The following is a 19,262-nucleotide window of genomic DNA, read 5'->3' as shown; positions in this document are numbered from 1 at the left end:
CCAAATTGTGTTTCCTTCAAGCATTAAATCCATCATCTACAAGTCTATATTTCAAAGTTTGCACTTGAAACCCAGTCTCATTTGTATGAAAAGATTCCTTCAAATTTCTCCATTTTTCTGCCCCTACCATTATTAGTTTGTTTACTTGGGATTAAAGAATTTTAAATTGTAAAAAAAAAAAAAAAAAAGATGGCTCAGTGAGTAAAGGCAACAAGCCTGATACCTGGGATCAAGTGATCAAGTACAAAGATCTAACTGGTGGAAGGAGACATCCAAGTCTTGCAAGTTAACTTAACTCACTCACGGTAATATTATGGAAACACAACATCCATATACACTCATATAATCTTTAAAGTATGGATATTAAGCATTTCACAACCTCTCTGTGTTTTAGATGAATTTACAAACTACTGTGAATGATGAGAAAACTGAATGAGATAACATGTACCATATGCATGACAATTAGATACCACACACTAATATTTGGTATTCTTTTCTATTAATATTTTGTCAAGTTTTGATAGTTATTCAACCATGTTATTTTTGTTTTCAATTTATATTTCTTTTATTTTTTACTTAAAATTTTTTATACAATATTTGAGCTTGTCCTCCAACCTGTAACAACTACTGTATCTGTCTTACTTTCCTGATCACCCAACTTAATAATCTCCCCACTACTCCCTTTCCCTCCCCTCTTGCCTGCTTTTTTTATAATAATATAGGGGAAGCAACAAAAAAAAGGAATCATTAAAAATTTTTTTTTAAATATCAGAACACTCAACCTACAGATTTATAAGACAGATATTTCTTACAAGCCCAAATTCACAGGCAACCTAAAATTTATAACTTGAATTATTTTGTTAGGTATATTGCCTCGGTTTTAAATCAAAATTTTGGCCTTCAGACACAGGCAAGGAGCTGAGGTTTCTTTTCAACCAAGGCAGACTAGACCTCCAGGTTCTCCCAGCGTTCTTAGAAAGCTCTATCTGTTACAGGGTATGGCCGGCAAACCCCATACTGTACCTTGAACTTTCCAGCCCAGGGGCAGGGGCTTCTCCTTCTCCACCACTATACAACCCAAACACTTTGGTTCCCTGTTTCTTCCTCCTCCTCCTCCTCTTCCTTCTCCTTTTCTTCCTCCTCCTTTTCCTCTTCTATTCTTCTCTTCCTCTTCCTACTTCTCCTCCTCTCTCTCTTTTCTCTCTCTCTCTCTCTCTCTCTCTCTGTACCTCTCTTTCTCTCTTTCCTTCTCCCTGAATGATGGCCAAGAGCTACTCCCAATAAACTTGCATTTTATACCTTAACTTGTTTTGAGTTGGCTCATATCACCGCATCAATAAGGCTTATCACAAAGTATTGATTAAAAAATGAAAAATAAGACATGCTTTTTGCACAATTGAGACTTGAGCACTTGTATCACAATATTAACATGTGATCACTGTCCACTAAAATAAATGATATTCATATAAAATCTATAAATATATTTCTATTTTATGCCTTTATTTAAATGTGTGAATGTTCTATGAAAATATGCATAAAGACATATATTTAAAGATATAAGCGAGAAGATGAAGAACAATGATCTGAATGGCTTTGTACTCATTCAGTTCTCCTCTCATTCTCATTAGGACTTATCAAGAATATCTGTAGGGTGGCCTGGGGAGTAAAATGCAGTGTGAATTTCTATAGATGGTGTGCAAACGTGATAGATGCACCTAGGTAAGAGTGTCGAAGAACTGGCTCATACTGAATTCCAGGCTTCTATTTTCTCTTGCAATCATATTTAAGTAATACATGCTCTTTTTGTAACTTAGCAATTCATAAAGGACACCTGTCTTTTGGACCATAGTTGACAAGCAGTTGGTCACACAGTGTTTGACAATCATCACATGACAGAATTGCAATAGCAAAAAAAAGAGAGATGGCTAAAGAAATGATAGCACATTTGTATAGTGAAAAGAATATGACTACTACGCAGATATTTCTAATTTAAAAAAATGCAAGACAATATGTTAATCATTTTACTAATATAAGAGCTTTTGTTCTGCTTACCATAGCTACTCCAGTATTAGAAAGCATACTTTCTCTCTTCTCTCCAGGCCCTGGAACATATAAGCAAACATTTAGCAACTAATCCAATTCTTCACAATGATGCATAGAAAATAGTTTGTCTAGGAAATTAAATTTTATAGAGATTCTTTTAAAAGTCTACTTTAACTTATTTTCAGATACATAATTTTTTTTTTTTTTTTTTTGGTTGACACAGCTTTTCTCCTTTCTGGGGAACCTCTCAGTTCCCCTTCCAGCCCATTCCTGTTCCTTAGTGTTAACCTGTGATACCTAGAAACCTCGGAAACCAGGGGCCACACCCAGGTGTGGATTCAAGGTAGATGATCTTCAGCCTTCTTCCCGTCCTCAAATACAGTTTCTCCAGTCTCTTCTCCAGCCCTGCAGCAGGCTGCTTAAAGAGACCTGTCTTCTCACCCTAGCTCCTGTGACCGCACGGCGGGGATTCAGGTAAGTGAATCCAACTATCCTCTGCCCAACAGTACAGCCCTCAGTTCCCGCCCTCAGCCCAGTAACAGCCTGGTTACAGGCGCCCTTCTCCCCATCTCAACTTCAGTCCCTGGAAACTCTTGGTCTCTCTAGCCCTTCATCTCTGTCTCTCCAGACAATTCCTTGTCTCCAGGCAGGACTTGCAGGATCTCCTCTTCCCACCAGGGCTCCAGTCCACTGGGGATCCCCTCAGCTCTTTCTTAAAGCCCCACTGAGCCTTTTCCTCTGGCACACCTCTATTCCTCCTTGCCTTTCACCGGCCTGCACAAATACTCTCTACCAGGCAACTCACAGACACCATACAACCCCAAGATCCAGAAAGAACAACAGAAACAAAAGAACAGAACACATCCAACAAAGGACAGACCAGATATTAACACCCAGAATCAAAATCCTCTCACACCGGCATGTAAACACAATTACAGCCAAGAAAAAAAAAATGCCTCCACCAGATCCTGCTACAGTCGGCTCTAAGAAATACAATGTAGTTGACACACTAAACAAGAACTTCAAAATAGCTACTATGAAAATGTCCAATGACCTAAAAGAGAATATTAATAAATCCAAATTACAAGTTTGGGTAGGAAGAAGAAGGCAGTGAATGTGATATTAAAAAAAAAAAAATGCTAACAACCTTGCCATGAAGAAGTGCTATTTTCTTGACTAGATCCATGACAATATAACTATTGTAGTATAATATAGTTGTAAAAGATATTTTCCATTGAAAAAGCTGGTTAAGGGGCACATGGGAACTAGCTGCTTGTCTCCATGGTGATCAATCTGTCTCCATAGTTACTACAACATTTGTCTTGCACAAACAGTCACACAAAAGCTACAATTTGTCTACATTTTTGGCAAGACTTGTTTAATTGTTGTGGATGTTATAATGCCCACTCTAGTGACACTGTAATTTTGAGAGTTGTTTTCTTGTGATCTGTGACACTGAACATTTTATACATCTGTTGGATATGTTTTCACATTAAGAAATATATAGTCACCCAGACAATAGTGGTACATACCTTTAATCCTTTAATTCCAGCACTAGGGAGGCAGGGAGGCAGATGTATCTCTGTGAGTTCAAGCCCAGCCCAATCTACAGGGCGAGTTCTAGGACAGCCAGGGCTACACAGAAAAACTCTGACATGAAAAAATAAAGAGAGAAGGAAAATAAAAATAAAATAAATATATAGTCAACTTGTTGTTTTTCTCACTGGGGTGAAGTGAAGGTTTGACATCAAGCTACAGGTTCCAATCTTTTTCTTTGCATTCTGTAGCCTGCTTCTTAGTTTTGCTCAAGCTTTGCTATTCAGAAGCTTTAAAGTTTGATGTTTTCTGATTTAGCTATTTTTCTTTGCCTGTGCTTTGTTATGTCTATTGTTATGCCAGGACAAATGGCACAAGAAGGTAAAACCTTCCAGTGTACATAATGTCTCAATTATCTAATATGAATAAGGTAGAGAGCTCAAAAGAGTTCTATAACTGACATTTCCTCTATAACAATATTAAATTGCACACAAGGAAGATAAGAGAGTAGGTCAAACATAAGTTTCCTTACCACATAAAGCATTTAAAGCCTATGAACCCATGTCATTCTATCTTTCCTCAGTCTTTGAAGAAGTCTGGTAATTGGAATTCTTCCTCCTGGCCTTGGCAGATGCGGGTCTTATCCATAGTTCCATTTCTCAGAGACTGTCCTTGGCAGTCTCTGCTGGCGGGGTGCTCTGAGCCTAAGAAGTAGATAGTAAGCTCCCTGAAACCTTGGGAACCAGACAGCAAACTTTGTGTAACCTTGAGTGAATTCCTGCATGCCTTTCCAGGTAGCTCAGATGTGTTGCTACTGTGAAAAAAATTTGCTTGTACCCTTTGCTTTATAAGTGTTGTTTGCCTGTTCAGTAAACTGAGACTTGATCAGGAATCTGTCTTGTCTCCATTCTTCGTGTCTCTGTCCCCCAATTTCCACTCCCTCTTTCGGGAGTACCCTGTTCAACTAGCCTGTGGGATGGGTCAGTCTTCAAGCTATATGATACAGCGTGTGCCTTTTACTATTGAAATCTTTCCTTGGTTAAAAACTATGACAACTTAGTATTTTTTTGTTTTCTTTTTTTTTATTAATTACAGTTTATTCACTTTGTATCCTAGCTGTAGCCCCCTCCCTCATTTCCTCCCAATCCCGCCCTCCCTTCCTCATCTCGACCCATGTCCCTCTCCAAGTCCACTGATAGGGGAGGTCCTCCTCCTCTGTGGTGAGTAACTTTCTGGAAAATTGAAAGTGATGGTAAAAAGTAATAAAAATCCTCCTTCTGGATACATCGTCTTTAACAAAATTGGAAGTTATTACTGTTTGAATCTTATTACAATCTGCACTTTTCAGTTACAAAGAAATAAATTTGGATCAAATCATTTTGATTTTTATAATTAGTGACTTGGACATCTTGTACCTCATGCAATTTTGATTACCTATGGAGAGCTGTTTCCCAGAATATCTTCTCACTTAGCGTTTCTTGGTAATAGTAGAAATGTCAGATCTGTCCAATTTTAACAAGTTCTGTTAAGAAGTATAACATTAGCAAAGAACAGAAGGTCAAATTTAAACCCACGATTACTTAAGCTGTCACACACATGCACACACACCTCCCTACACACACACACACACACACACACACACACACACACACACACACGTACACAGGGATGATGATGCTTTGGCAGCTCTGGAGCTGATGCCTGCTCATTTGCCATAGGACGTCACATCAAACAGTAGAATTTGGAGTAAGAGATGGACTTATTTCAGTCCCCTAACCATTCAGAAGCTAGAGAATATTTGTACTCGCCTAACAGTGTGCTAGAAAAAGAAACTTTCAGAATTCCAAACACATTCCCAGAGTTTCTGCCACTTAGAATGGTGAGTGCCTGTTCTCAGACTGAACACCTTGCTGTCCCTGGAAGGGCTCCCTTCTTCACAGGCTCTGGGACACCAGAAAGCTGGCCCCAGATTTCAGTGCCAGTCTGAGTACACAGTTGAAATCTATGTGTGGAAGATAAGTTTAGAAGCCAGAAGACTGGACTTTGTTCATTGCACATCTTTTTGTGTTTCATTATTTTATATTTTGAACTATTTTCCATTTTATTACTTCTTTCTGTTTTAATACACTTTGAGGGGATCATTGTTCATTTGTTTTCTTTTTACATTTCCTGAGGTGAAGCTTTAGAAAAGTTACAGATTACTTTATTCTCCTATACCTATTTAAAGCTATAGGTGTTGCCAGATTTTAACGTAAGCATTTAAGTTTTGCTCACAGAGTCTTACTGAGACGCAAGTGACAATCACAGAGCCTGTTTGGGTCTGACCTAAGTTGCTTGCTGCTCCTGTGGGACTCTTAAATGTGGGCTGTGGTGTGCCTGTGACTCTTTCACCTGTTTGGGGGCCCTTTTCCCCCTACTGGTTTGCCTCATCCAGCCTTGATATGAAGGTTTGTGCCTGGTCTTATTGTAACCTCTTCTGTAATATTTGGTTCATATCCCTGGGAGGGCTGCATTTTTCTGAAGTGAAATGGAGAAGGATTGGATCTGGAGGAGAGGAGGGTTGAGGGAAAGAGTGGGAGGAGAGAAGGAAGGGAAAACTGCGGTTGGGATATATGAGGGAGGAGCTTGGCAAAGAAACAAATAAAAATTTATCCATAGGATACTTAGTTATATACCCAGTACTTGTTATATTATGTATGTGTCATTCAGTGCAAAAAAAAAGCAACACTTAAAAAATTAAGTTATAGAATATCCAGAAATTTAATTAAATGGAAAAATGTAAGTGTTTGCTTTTATACTTATCTTCATTATGATAGACGTGGATAGACAGGTACAAAACATGACCCAACCATATGCTGCCCACAAAGACCCACCCACCTTTAAGATCACTCAGACCGAAAGGGGAATAGCAAAAAGGCTCTGTGCAAGTGGAACGTAGAAGAGCAAAATATTGAGCCAAATACACAAGAGTCCAAAACCTCTGAAAAAAAAAGTACATGGTTTTATGATTAAATAGTAATAATTTGTCAAAATATTTTATAATCTCAGCATCAAGTCACAAGTTGTTTACAAGAGCCTTGTTTGAATTCTCAGTATCTGGGGTTTTCTAAGTATCATATCAGTGTTGATGGCCACTTGGTTATTTTTTTTTTTTGTATTTTTTTTTATTTTTTTTTTATTTTTTATCAGTTACATTTTATTAACTCTGTATCCCAGCCGTGTCCCGATCCCTCATTCCCTCCCAGTCCCTCCCTCCCTCCCTCATCTCCACCGTGCCCCTTTCCAAGTCCACTGATGGGGGGACCTCCTCCCCATTCATCTGATCCTGTTTTATCAGGTATCTTCAGGACTGGCTGCAAAGCCCTCCTCTGTGGCCTAACAGGACTGCTCCTCCCTTCGGGGGTGGGGAGACCAAAGAGCCAGTCATCGAGTTCCTGTTAGAAATAGTCCCTGTTCCCCTCACTTTGGGAAACCAATTGGTTACTGAGCTACCACAGGCTACATCTGAGTGGAGGTTCTAGGTTATATCCATACATGGTCCTTGGTTGAATGTCAGTCTCAGAAAAGACCCTGTGCCCAGATATATTTGGTCCTTGTGGAGCTCCTATCCTTTCCCCATCAGACTAACTCCCCTTCTTTCTTATGATTCCCTGTACTCTGCCAAAGGTTTGGTCATGAGTCTTTGCTTTGAAAACACTGCTAGTTAGAGTCTTTCAGATGCGCTCAGTAGACTCCTGTCATACATTCAATGCATATCCCATCTGTCTTTCTAAACGAGGATTGATCATCTTACCCCATGTCCGCTCAATTGATTATCTTTTTTAGGTGTATAGATTTCATTATGTTTATCATATCTTATAGGTCTATATAAGTGAGTATATCCCATGTTTGTCTTTCTCCTTCTGGGATATTTCACTCAGAATGATCTTTTCTAGATCCCACCATTTGCCTGCAAATTTCATGATTTCCTCCTTTTTGATTGCTGAGTAGTATTCCATTGTATAAAAATACCACAATTTCTGTACCCATTCCACCGTTGATGGACATCTGGGTTGTTTCCAGGTTCTGGCTATTACAAATAGAGCTGCTATAAACATGGTTGAGCAAGTGTCCTTTTTGTGTACTTGAACAAACTTTGGGTATATACCTAGCAGTGGTATAGCTGGGTCTGGAGGAAGCACTATTCCTATTTGTCTTAGAAAGCGCCAGATAGCTTTCCAGAGTGGTTGTACCAGTTTACATTCCCACCAGCAGTGGAGCAGGGTTCCCCTTTCTCCACAACCTCTCCAGCATGTGTTATCGCTTGAGTTTTTCATCTTGGCCATTCTGATGGGTGTAAGGTGATATCTCAGGGTCGTTTTGATTTGCATTTCCCTGATGGCTAATGAGGATGAGCATTTCTTTAAGTGTTTTTCTGCCATTTGATATTCCTCTGTCGAGAATTCTCTGTTTAGCTCTGTTCCCCATTTTTTAATTGGATTACTTGGATTGCTGCTTTTCAGCTTCTTTAGTTCTTTGTATATACTGGATATTAGTCCTCTGTCAGATAAAGGGTTAGTGAAGATTCTTTCCCAATCTGTAGGCAGTCGTTTTGTTTTGATGACGGTATCCTTTGCTTTACAGAAACTTTTCAGTTTCATGAGGTCCCATTTATTGATTGTTGCTCTTAGAGCCTGTGCTGTTGGTGTTCTGTTCAGGAAGTTGTCTCCTGTGCCAATGAGTTCTAGGCTGTTCCCCACTTTTTTTTCCAATTGATTTAGGGTATCTGGTTTTATGTTGAGGTCCTTGATCCACTTTGACTTTAGTTTTGTGCAGGGTGATAAATATGGATCTATTTTCATTTTTCTGCATGTAGACATCCAGTTGGTCCAGCACCATTTGTTGAAGATGCTGTCTTTTTTCCATTGAATGGAATTGGCTTCTTTGTCGAATATCGAGTATTCATAGGTGTGTGGATTTATTTCTGGGTCTTCTATGCGGTTCCATTGATCTTCCTTTCTGTTTCTATGCCAGTACCATGCAGTTTTTATTACTGTTGCCCTGTAGTACAGCTTGAGATCAGGAATGGAGATACCTCCAGATGATCTGTTGTTGTACAGGATCGTTTTGGAGATTCTGGGTTTTTTGTTTCTCCATATGAAGCTGAGAATCTTTTTTTCAAGGTCTGTAAAGAATTGAGTTGGTATTTTGATGGGAATTGCATTGAATCTGTAGATTGCTTTTGGCAGTATGGCCATTTTCACAATGTTAATCCTACCAATCCATGAGCACGGGAGATCTTTCCATCTTCTGATATCTTCTTCGATTTCTTTCTTCAGAGACTTGAAGTTTTTCTCAAACAGGTCTTTCACTTGCTTGGTTAGGGTCACACCAAGGTACTTTATGTTATTAGTGGCTATTGTGAAGGGTGTTGTTTCCCTAATTTCTTTCTCAGCCTTTTTGTCTTTGGTATATAGGAGGGCTTCTGATTTTTTTGAGTTGATTTTGTATCCTGCCACTTTGCTGAAGGTGTTTATCAGCTGAAGGAGTTCTCTGGTTGAATTTTTGGGGTCGCTCATGTATACTATCATATCATCTGCAAATAGTGACACTTTGACCTCTTCCTTTCCGATTTGTATCCCCTTGATCTCCTTTAGTTGTCTTATTGCTCTGGCTAGGACTTCAAGTACTATGTTGAAGAGATATGGGGACAATGGACAGCCTTGTCTTGTCCCTGATTTCAGTGGGATTGATTTAAGTTTCTCTCCATTGAGTTTGATGTTAGCTATAGGCTTGCTATATATTGCCTTTACTATGTTTAGGTATGTGCCTTGTATCCCTGATCTCTCCAAGACTTTAAACATGAATGGGTGTTGGACTTTGTCAAATGCTTTTTCGGCATCTAAGGAGATGATCATGTGGTTTTTCTCCTTCAGTTTGTTTATGTAGTGGATTACATTGATGGATTTCCGTATGTTGAACCACCCTTGCATGCCTGGGATGAAGCCTACTTGGTCATGGTGGATGATATCTTTGATGTGTTCTTGGATTCGGTTTGCAAGTATTTTATTGAGTATTTTTGCGTCAATGTTCATAAGAGAGATAGGCCTAAAGTTCTCTTTTTTTGTTGGGTCTTTGTGTGGTTTAGGTATTAAGGTGACTGTGGCTTCATAGAATGAGTTTGGTAGTGTTCCTTCTGTTTCTATTTTGTGGAATAGCTTGAGGAGAATTGGAGTTAGCACTTCTTTGAAGGTCTTGTAGAATTCTGCGCTGAAGCCATCTGGTCCAGGGCTTTTTTTGGAGGGGAGACTGTTAATGACTGCTTCGATTTCCTTGGGAGATATAGGGCTATTCAGTCTTTCTACCTGATCTTGACTTAGTTTTGGTAGATGGAATCTTTCAAGAAAATTATCCATTTCATTTAGATTCTCAAATTTTGTGGCATATAGGCTTTTGTAGTATGACCTAATAATTGTTTGGATTTCCTCAATGTCTGTGGTTATGTCCCCATTTTCATTTCTGATTTTGCTGATCTGGATAGTTTCTCTCTGCTTTTTAGTTAGTTTGGCTAAGGGTTTGTCTATCTTGTTGATTTTCTCAAAGAACCAGCTTTTTGTTTCATTGATTCTTTGGATAGTTTTATTTGTTTCTAGTTGATTGATTTCAGCCCTTAGTTTGATTATTTCCAGCCGTCTGCTCCTTTTGGGTGTATCTGCTTCTTTTTTTTCTAGGGTTTTCAGTTGGGCCATTAAGTTGTTTGTATGTGATGTTACGAATTTCTTCTTGCAGGCACTTAGTGCTATAAATTTTCCTCTGAGCACTGCTTTCAGTGTGTCCCATAAATTTAGGTATGTTGTGCCTTCCTTTTCATTGAATTCTAGGAAGTCTTTAATTTCTTTCTTTATTTCTTCCTTAACCCAGCTGTCATTGAGTAGTAAGTTGTTTAGTTTCCATGTGCGTGTCGGCTTTTTGTTGTTTCTGTTGTTGTTGAGGTCGAGCTTTAGTCCATGGTGGTCAGATAGTATACAAGGGATTATTTCAATCCTTTTGTATCTGTTGAGGCTTGCTTTGTGGCCCACTATATGGTCTATTTTGGAAAAGGTTCCATGGGGTGCTGAAAAGAAGGTGTACTCTTTTGAGTTTGGGTGAAATGATCTGTAGACGTCTATTAGGTCCATTTGATTTAGGGATTCTGTGAGTGCTTTTATTTCCCTATTTGGTGTCTGTCTAGTTGATCTGTCCCTTGGTGAGAGTGGAGTGTTGAAGTCTCCCACTATTAAGGTATTAGGATCAATGTATGATTTAAGCTTTAATAATGTTTCCTTTACGAATGTCGGTGCTCTTGTATTTGGGGCATAGATATTCAAGATTGTGATGTCCTCTTGGTGGGTTTTTCCTTTGATGAGAATATAGTGGCCCTCCTTATCTTTTTTTATTAACTTGGGTTGAAAGTCTATTTTATTAGATATTAGGATGGCTACTCCAGCTTGTTTTCTGGAACCGTTTGCTTGAAAAACAGTTTTCCAGCCCTTTACTCTGAGGTAGTGTTTGTCTTTGTTGCATAGGTGTGTTTCTTGGATGCAACAGAATGTTGGATCCTGTTTCCTTAACCATTCTGTTAGCCTGTGTCTTTTTATTGGTGAGTTGAGTCCATTGATATTGATAGATAATAGTGACCAATGCATGTTAGTTCCTTTTGTAATGGAGTCGATGATCTAACCCTGATTCATTGCTTGTTTTCTTTTCATTTTTGTTGGGACATTATCTGTATGCCCTGTTTTCTTGTGTGAATTTGTTTTCATTGGATTGGAGTTTTCCTTCTAGTATCTTCTGTAGGGATGGTTTGCTGTGTAGATATTGTATAAATTTAGTTTTGTCATGGAATATTTTGTTTTCTCCATCTATGTTGATTGAAAGCTTTGCAGGGTATAGTAGTCTGGGTTGACATTTGTGATCTCTTAGAGTCTCCATGATACTTGCCCAGGCCCTTCTGGCTTTCATAGTTTCTGATGAGAAGTCCGGCGTGATTCTGATAGGTCTACCTTCATATGTTACTTGGCCTTTTTCCCTTGCTGCTTTTAATATCTTTTCTTTGTTCTGTAGATTTAGTGTTTTGACTATGATGTGACGTGATGTGTTTCTTTTCTGGTCTAGTCTATTTGGAGTTCTGTAGGCCTCTTGTATATTTATGGACATCTCTTTCTTTAAGTTGGGAAAATTTTCTTCTATGATTTTCTTGAAAATATTTTCTGGACCTTGGAGTCTGGAGTCTTCTTTTTCGTGAATTCCTATTATTCTTAGATTTTGTCTTTTCATAGCATCCTTGATTTCTTGGATATTTTGTGATTGGAACTTTTCTGATTTTACTTTTTCTTTGAGAGAAGTATCCATTTCTGCAAGTGTGTCTTCAGCTCCAGAGATTCTCTCTTCCATCTCTTGTATTCTGTTGGTGATGCTTACTTTTGTGGTTCCTGATCTTTTCTCCAAGTTCTCCAGCTCAAGGGTTTTCTCATTTTGTGTTTTCTTTATTGATTCTAATTCTGTTTTCATGCCTTGCACCATTTCTTTCATGTGTTTGAATTTGGATTCCTGTCTCTCTACGATGGCCTCTATTTCTTTTTTCATTTCCTTCTTATATGCCACTAATTTTTCCTCTACTTGTGTATCTATTTGTTTGGCTATGTTTGCCTGTGTTTCTTTAAGGATATTGTCTATTTCTTCTTTCTTTGCCTCCAATTGTCTGGCCATCTCTTTGAAAGACTTGTTCATTTCCTCCTTATGAGCCTCAAATAATTGGGCAAGCATGGCTTTAAAATCATTTTCCTGTGCTTCTGCTGAATTGGTGTATCCATCGATTTTGGGGTTTGCTGGTGAAGTCATGATGTCCTGATTTATGTTGGAAGTGTTCTTTCGCCTACCTCTGGCCATTGGCTTATCTGAAACCTTCCCTGTTTGTTTTTGGATTCTGCAGATCAGACTGGTGCTGTCTCTCTCTGGTGTCTGGAGAGTTCTTCAGGAAGCTGAGCACTCTCAGCGTGTGCTGAGGACTAGCTGTACCTGTGGGAGGAAAGTACGCAGGCGCAAACGGGGCAAATGCAAGCGTGTGTGTGTGTGCGCGCGCGTGTGTGTCTGTGTGTGTAAGTGTGCGTGTATGAGTTTCTCGAGGGACAGAGTGATGGCTAATGTTGAACCCTTGAGTGTGTGGGAGGGGCTCTGTACTGTATATGTCGCAGGCGCTAATGATGATCGCAGCGCAATTTCTGGTATTAACTGTCTTAGCTCCTCAATCAGGCCCACAGGGCAGGAACTTCAATGTCCCTAGTGCCCCTCTGTTTCCCAAAGTGGGTATGTGGGTGGGAGGGGGGTTCGATGCCTGGCTTCTGATTTAGAAGGACCCAGGATCTGGGGAACTGCAGATTCTCAAGGGTGCACTCACTTACAGGCAGGTCTCTTGGCCGAGATCGTGGTATCCGGGGCTCTCTGCTCTCTGGTTTGGCCCTGCTTCTTTGATGTGTTCCGCCAGTTCTGTGCTGCTGTCACTGCCAGGTTCTGAGGTCTTGCTGCAGCTGGAGATTTCAGGGTGGTCACTTCAGCAGGGATGGGGTAATCAGGCTCTCTGTTCTCTGGTTTGGCCCTGGTTAGTCTTAAACTGGAGGGCTGTGGTGCCCCGCCAGTTCAGTACTGCTCCGCTGCCACGTCCTGCTGTAACTGGAGACTGGCTTGCTAGTCCCAATGCTTTCTGGGAAGTCCTGGGATCTCTTCGTTGTGCTCTCCAAGCTTGGGAGGCCCAGTGCCTGGTGTGTCCAGGTTGTATGACGTTTCTGCCTGGTTTCGGTGAGTATATAGCGTATTCTCTGTCACTGTGGGATTGGGCGGGTCGTACCGTCAGTGATGGCGATCCTGCGGAGCTAGTATGGTGTCTAGCAGATTCGCGCCCTGGGAGGATGGTGCAGCCGCTGCGCGAATCTGGGACTCCGGGGTACGTACTGCTGGCTTTTGTCTGCCGCTAAAGTGGTTGGGGCTCCGTCTCAGCGGTTGTATACCCCAGGCAGTTAGGTCTGCGCTGAGAAAGATGAGTCCGCTGTGCCGCTGTGCCGAGGAGGAAGGAGGTCTGGGGGAAGGGAGTGCAGCAAGAACAAAGGATCTTTTCTCTCCCTCCCCAAGCAAGTCTCCGGGTGACCGGAGGCCAAAGTTTTCACCTCCTGCGATGTTCTCTGGTGTTCAGAAAGCCTCGCTGTGGTTTTCCTGGGTTGGGGGTCCTTCCATTCTCCAACTCAGAAGATCAGGTATCCCACTGCTCAGAAACTGTGTGTGCTAGTCGCCATCTTGGCTCCGCCCAAAAAAGGCCACTTGGTTATTTGCAGCAACCTTATATTTTAACATTTTAAACACTGAGAGCTGTGTTATGGTCCATCATAAAGCCCATCTACATATAACATTGATTACTATACAATATTTCTTAAGAACAAATTTCATACCTTCAGTAATGACTGTGCTATGCAATATTTCATTCATTACATTAGATTCATTTTACATAGATTTTTTTTGCCTCTTAGCTGAGAGTTCCACTTTTCACTCATTATAAGGTTACTTTCTCCTACATATTTGAGCATGGTCATAGCAAACATGGTAATTTTCTATGGTTTCCATAGCAAAGCAGTACAAACCTGACCTTCAACAAGACATATCATATCACTCATATAGAGTCATAGAAAACTCTCTCTCTAAAATGTTACTAACATTGTTTTCCTTAAGGTCTGTGCCCTCTGAACTTTAAGCAGATTCCAGTCCATCTTGGACACTCCCTAATTTCTAGATGCATTATCTTTTTGCAAGCTGTTCTCCTCATGTGCATGCTATTGCCTGTTCATATTTCCCTTCTCATAAAGATGGAGTTCATATTGTATTAGGTTAGTACACTAATCAGCTAACTAAACATGATTACCTCTGTAAGAAAGATATGGATTCTGTCCTGGGACCCAAGATTTTAGCATGCCTTTTGTGTGAGGGTACAAGTCATTTCAAAATGGCTTATTTAGTACTGTTGTCTGCTAGTGGCAATATTTTGCTCATCTCAGAATATGTGTCTTTGGTTTCTGTTAGTTGTTTGGTGGCTTGGTTGCTTTTGTTGTTCTCTTCTTCTTTGAATACACTGCGTTACTGCATCTTAATGTGTCACTTGATTTCACTTTTTCTCTGGAATAAAAAATACGTTGTAGACATTTTTAGGTCTATTATATTCTCTGAGAAGAAAAAGAAATTTGAATGGCTGAAATCAACACCTGCTTCATTCACTCTGGCTACTATTTGACCTGTCTCATTTTTTGTTTTTGTTTTTGTTTTTGTTTTTTGTTTTCCCAGGGTAAACTCCATCATTAATCAGTAGTTTGTTTGTTTTTTAACTAAAAGTTATATTTCACTTATTCTTCCATTGAAAAAAATGCCAAAAGTTACTGTCTTAGAACAGAAGGAATCTGTATCAATTTCTAGGACAAAATTTCCAAACACCAAGCAGTATACAGATTATAAATGATAGTTTTGGGATAGTGGGCATAGTGAGGCTCATAGTTGTTTAGACAGGACTGAAAACTACAATCCATCCTTGGTCATTATGGTATTTTTACTACAATCTCCTGTGTGCTTTATTTTTAAAATGTGGGTGAAGAAGCCATTAGGTATATTTGCCTTTCTTACAGTAGACCCTTGACACTAGGCAAAGACTCATATATACATCTACTCACAAACTACTCTGAATGCCTGCCTTCATAAATAGGTAATTTCTCTGGCCCTTTTCTCTACCTAAAATTATATTCATGTCTGAAGTAATGAGTTTCCTGGCACAGCTTCAAAATTTAATCACAGTTTTCAACATTTACTAAAGTTTTATCTCTCCCTTGTCAGAAATATTTCATAAATAAAACATTTTATAGCCTTGGATGAATTTATGAGGATACAAGAAAAGGAGAGGACAACCCCACTGCACCAAGATATGATAGACTAACACCATTCACTATCTCCGTAATTCACAGGTAGGTTTATGCTTCAGCAAGGCACTAGATTGTCACTGTAGCAATTACCAAGTATTGTGGTTGCATAGATTTTTCCTGAATTATCTGCTACCAAATCATTGCTCATATATTGCCTGGCACAGTTGGCTTACAAAAATATTCATTGAACTGCTTAATGAAAAGTTAAAGTGATAGTGCTAAAGTTTGACTAAATTAATACATTAAAATAAAGTTTATGTTTTATGATAGTAATACTTTATTTTTTCTCACTTATTTTATTTTATTTTTTAAATATTAGAGACAGTTTATTAACTTTGTATCCCAGCTGTATCCCGCTCCCTCATTCCCTCTCAATCCCACCCTCCCTCCCTTATCTCCTCCCTGCCCCTTTCCAAGTCCACAGATAGGGGCTGTCTCCTCCCCTTCCATCTAACCCTAGCTTATAAGGTCTCATCAGGACTGGCTGCAATGTCCACCTCTGTGGCCTAGCAAGGCTGCTCCTCCCTCAGGGGGTGGAAAGGTCAAAGAGCGAGCCATTGAGTTCATTCAGAAATAGTCCCTATTCCTCTTACTAGGGTACCCACTTAGATACTGAATTACCATGGGCTACCTCCGAGCAAAGGTTCTAGGTTATATCCATACATGGTCCTTGGTTGGAGAAATAGTCTCATAAAAGACCCCTGTGCCCAGATACATTAGGCCCTTGTGGAGTTCCTGTCCTCTCCAGGTCATACTAACTCCTCCTTTTATCTGCATATATAGGAGTAGTTTCATAAGGTATAAATATTTTGAATGAGTGGGTTTTACAAAACATAATATAAACACACTTTAAAACACTTTGCCCTTCTGATAATTTATAATTTCTTCAAATTTTTACTTGCCACATTATTTATTTCAGAAAATCTATACAAAGATTTATTTCAGAGAACACTATGAACCATAAAATTCTAAATTCTCAACTGAGTAGTTAAGGAAGACTTTGTTTTCATTTTTTTTTTCTTTTCATTTTTTGTTTTTCAAGACAGGGTTTTCCTGTGTAGCCTTAGCAATCCTGGACTCACTTTGTAGACCAGGCTGGCAAAGAACTCACAGAGATCCACCTACCTCAGCCTCCTGAATATTGGGATTAAAGGCATATGCCACCATGCCCAGCTGTTTGATGAAGATCTAAACATTGACTAAAGGCTGTGCTCCCATTTAGTGCACAACAAAATTACCTTTCCTCAAAGGCATATTCATTTGCCCCTGCTTTATATTTGACAACTTCATATGTATACACAATGCATTATGATTATGTGCATTAAACTCTCCTATGCCCCTCCCACTCCCACTGGCCGTCTTTTTACTGCATTGGGCTTCTCTTCACATTGATGTCGTTTTTGTGTAGACCCCTTACACGGAACCACAGCCTGCTGGGTTGATTACAGGAGTCCTGTCATGGCCAGAAGATAGTGTCTCTTAAACACCACATCTTCACCTTCATCATGTCATATCAGTAATTCCAGGTTGAAGTTGATTTCAACAAATGTCACAGTAGATTGTTTGGGGAGTTGTTGGCTTTATAAATTGATTTCCATCCTTTGACTCTTACTGTCTTTACCAATGAACAACATTTCTTGGGTATCTAGTTTTATCTACTTCATTTTAGTTCAGTAAGAATATTTGCGTTTTTTATTGTGGAGTTGAGATCATTTACATTTAAGTTAATTATTGAAAGTCCATATTAATTCCTGTAACTTTCATCATTTTTTTCTGGTTGATTAAATGGCTATTTGGTCATTCTCCGCTAGTACTAATAAGGGACGCTGATTTACTGGACTACACATGATAGACTCCTTCTTGCACCCCATTATCCATCACTCCTATAAAATTTATTCTCTAATGTGTACTCAAAATTGAGGTGGTCATCTACCTCCTGCTGAGTAGTGTAGGTATGCCCTATTTTAGGCTTGCTTTGCCATGTCCTCATTTCAGTATTAAACCAGCTTTGCTGGATATGTAATCCTGCTTGACAGTTATTTACTTTAGGTGCTCGAAATATGTTCATAAGCTTTTTTTTTTCCTGGTTTTAATTGGGTTGATAATGAAAGCTATGATGACATTCTATTGTGTTTTCCTCTGTAGATAAAAGGTGTTTTCTAGTTACAACTTTCAGTATTGTTTCTTTTCTTTGTGTGTTTGACACCATGAGCATGCTATGTTATAGATTCATTTCTAGCCATGCATGTATGGAGTCCCATGCAGCTTATGTTTGCAAACCCATTTCTTCCACTAAATTTTATACTATAATTAGATTATCTGTGGCTTTAGCTTTTCTTCTTTTCCAACCCTTTAAATTCTTAGATTTTGCCTTCTGTTATATCCAAGAGATTGTGGATACTGTTGTCATGCTCATATTTGTTTTACTTTATTGTGTTGTGAATGCATTTCCTCAATCTTTTGCCCAGTCCCTGACACTTTTTCTACTCCTTAGTCAAATCTATTGGTGATATTTTCTATTGTGCTTATCATTTGATTCATTAGTTTTCATTCAAATATTTCTATTTTTTTCTCAATATCCTTGACAAAATATTCTTGTGTGTTGCTGACTTTTTCATTACACTCCTGATTGTCTCAGCTATCTTACTGGATTTTGTCTCATGTTGCTAATCTTTTTCAGACCCCATGGTTAACACATTCTTTGTCTCTATCCACATTGGGATAAAGTAGTAAAGTTGAAATCTTTATATAACAGCCTACCTATCAGAGTAGTTTTATTCAGGAGTTAAAGATTTAAGATCACCAGGCCACAGAAGAAGACAATGCAGCCACTCCTGATGAGACCTTATTGACTAGGATCAGAAAGAAGGAAAAGAAGACCTCTCCTATCAGTGGACTTGGGGAGGGGCATGCAAGCAGAGGGTGGAGGAAGGAAGGAATTGGGATGGGAGGAGGGAGGGAACCACAGGGGGGATACAAAGTGAATAAAGTGTCATTAATAAAGAATTAAAAAAATAAATAAAACAAACATATTTAGAAAAAAAAAAGATCTTCTGAAGGGGTCATGCATTTAGAGTAGCACCATATCAAGAATACTTCCCATTATACTTTAGAAAAGGCAATATATGTTCAGTAAAAATAAAAAGGTAATTTATTGATAAGATAACCCAAAATTTATTGACAAAATAATCCAAAATAATATTCTACAATTAGATACAACAATATACAATGTCAAACAATATACAATATACAAACAATATACAATGTCAAATCTTTATCTTCTTAATCACTGCCCTTTCTGATCCTTATTCTGCTAGATTTTCTCCTGTTCTATAGTTCATTTTATCATAAATACTTAAATTAATTAATACCATCAACTGTAATCTGAAATGACATTCTACCATAATCCAAATTTATATATCAACGCATGGCTAGAATTCTAATTTCTCACTCTGATTCAGCAGTCTTTACATCCAGAGCAATATTCTGAGATAAAATATAGTTCACTAAAAATTCTAAGTGTAGTGATCCTAAATGTGCCAGCTTATCATTGTGTAACTGGAAAGTCAACTGGTGGACAAGATTGATCAGATGAACCCAGAAGACCAAGACAGAGTTCATGAAGTTCAAGGTCGTATTTTTGAGCTGTTTCACATCTCCAGCTATGATTTATCTACTTCCAAACAAGAGTTACTGTTTCTATTCTAAGTGATTTTT

This window comes from Meriones unguiculatus, chromosome 14 (genome assembly GCF_030254825.1).
Source record: "Meriones unguiculatus strain TT.TT164.6M chromosome 14, Bangor_MerUng_6.1, whole genome shotgun sequence".
Taxonomy (NCBI): Eukaryota; Metazoa; Chordata; class Mammalia; order Rodentia; family Muridae; genus Meriones; species Meriones unguiculatus.
Note: the sequence above shows the minus strand (reverse complement) of the source record.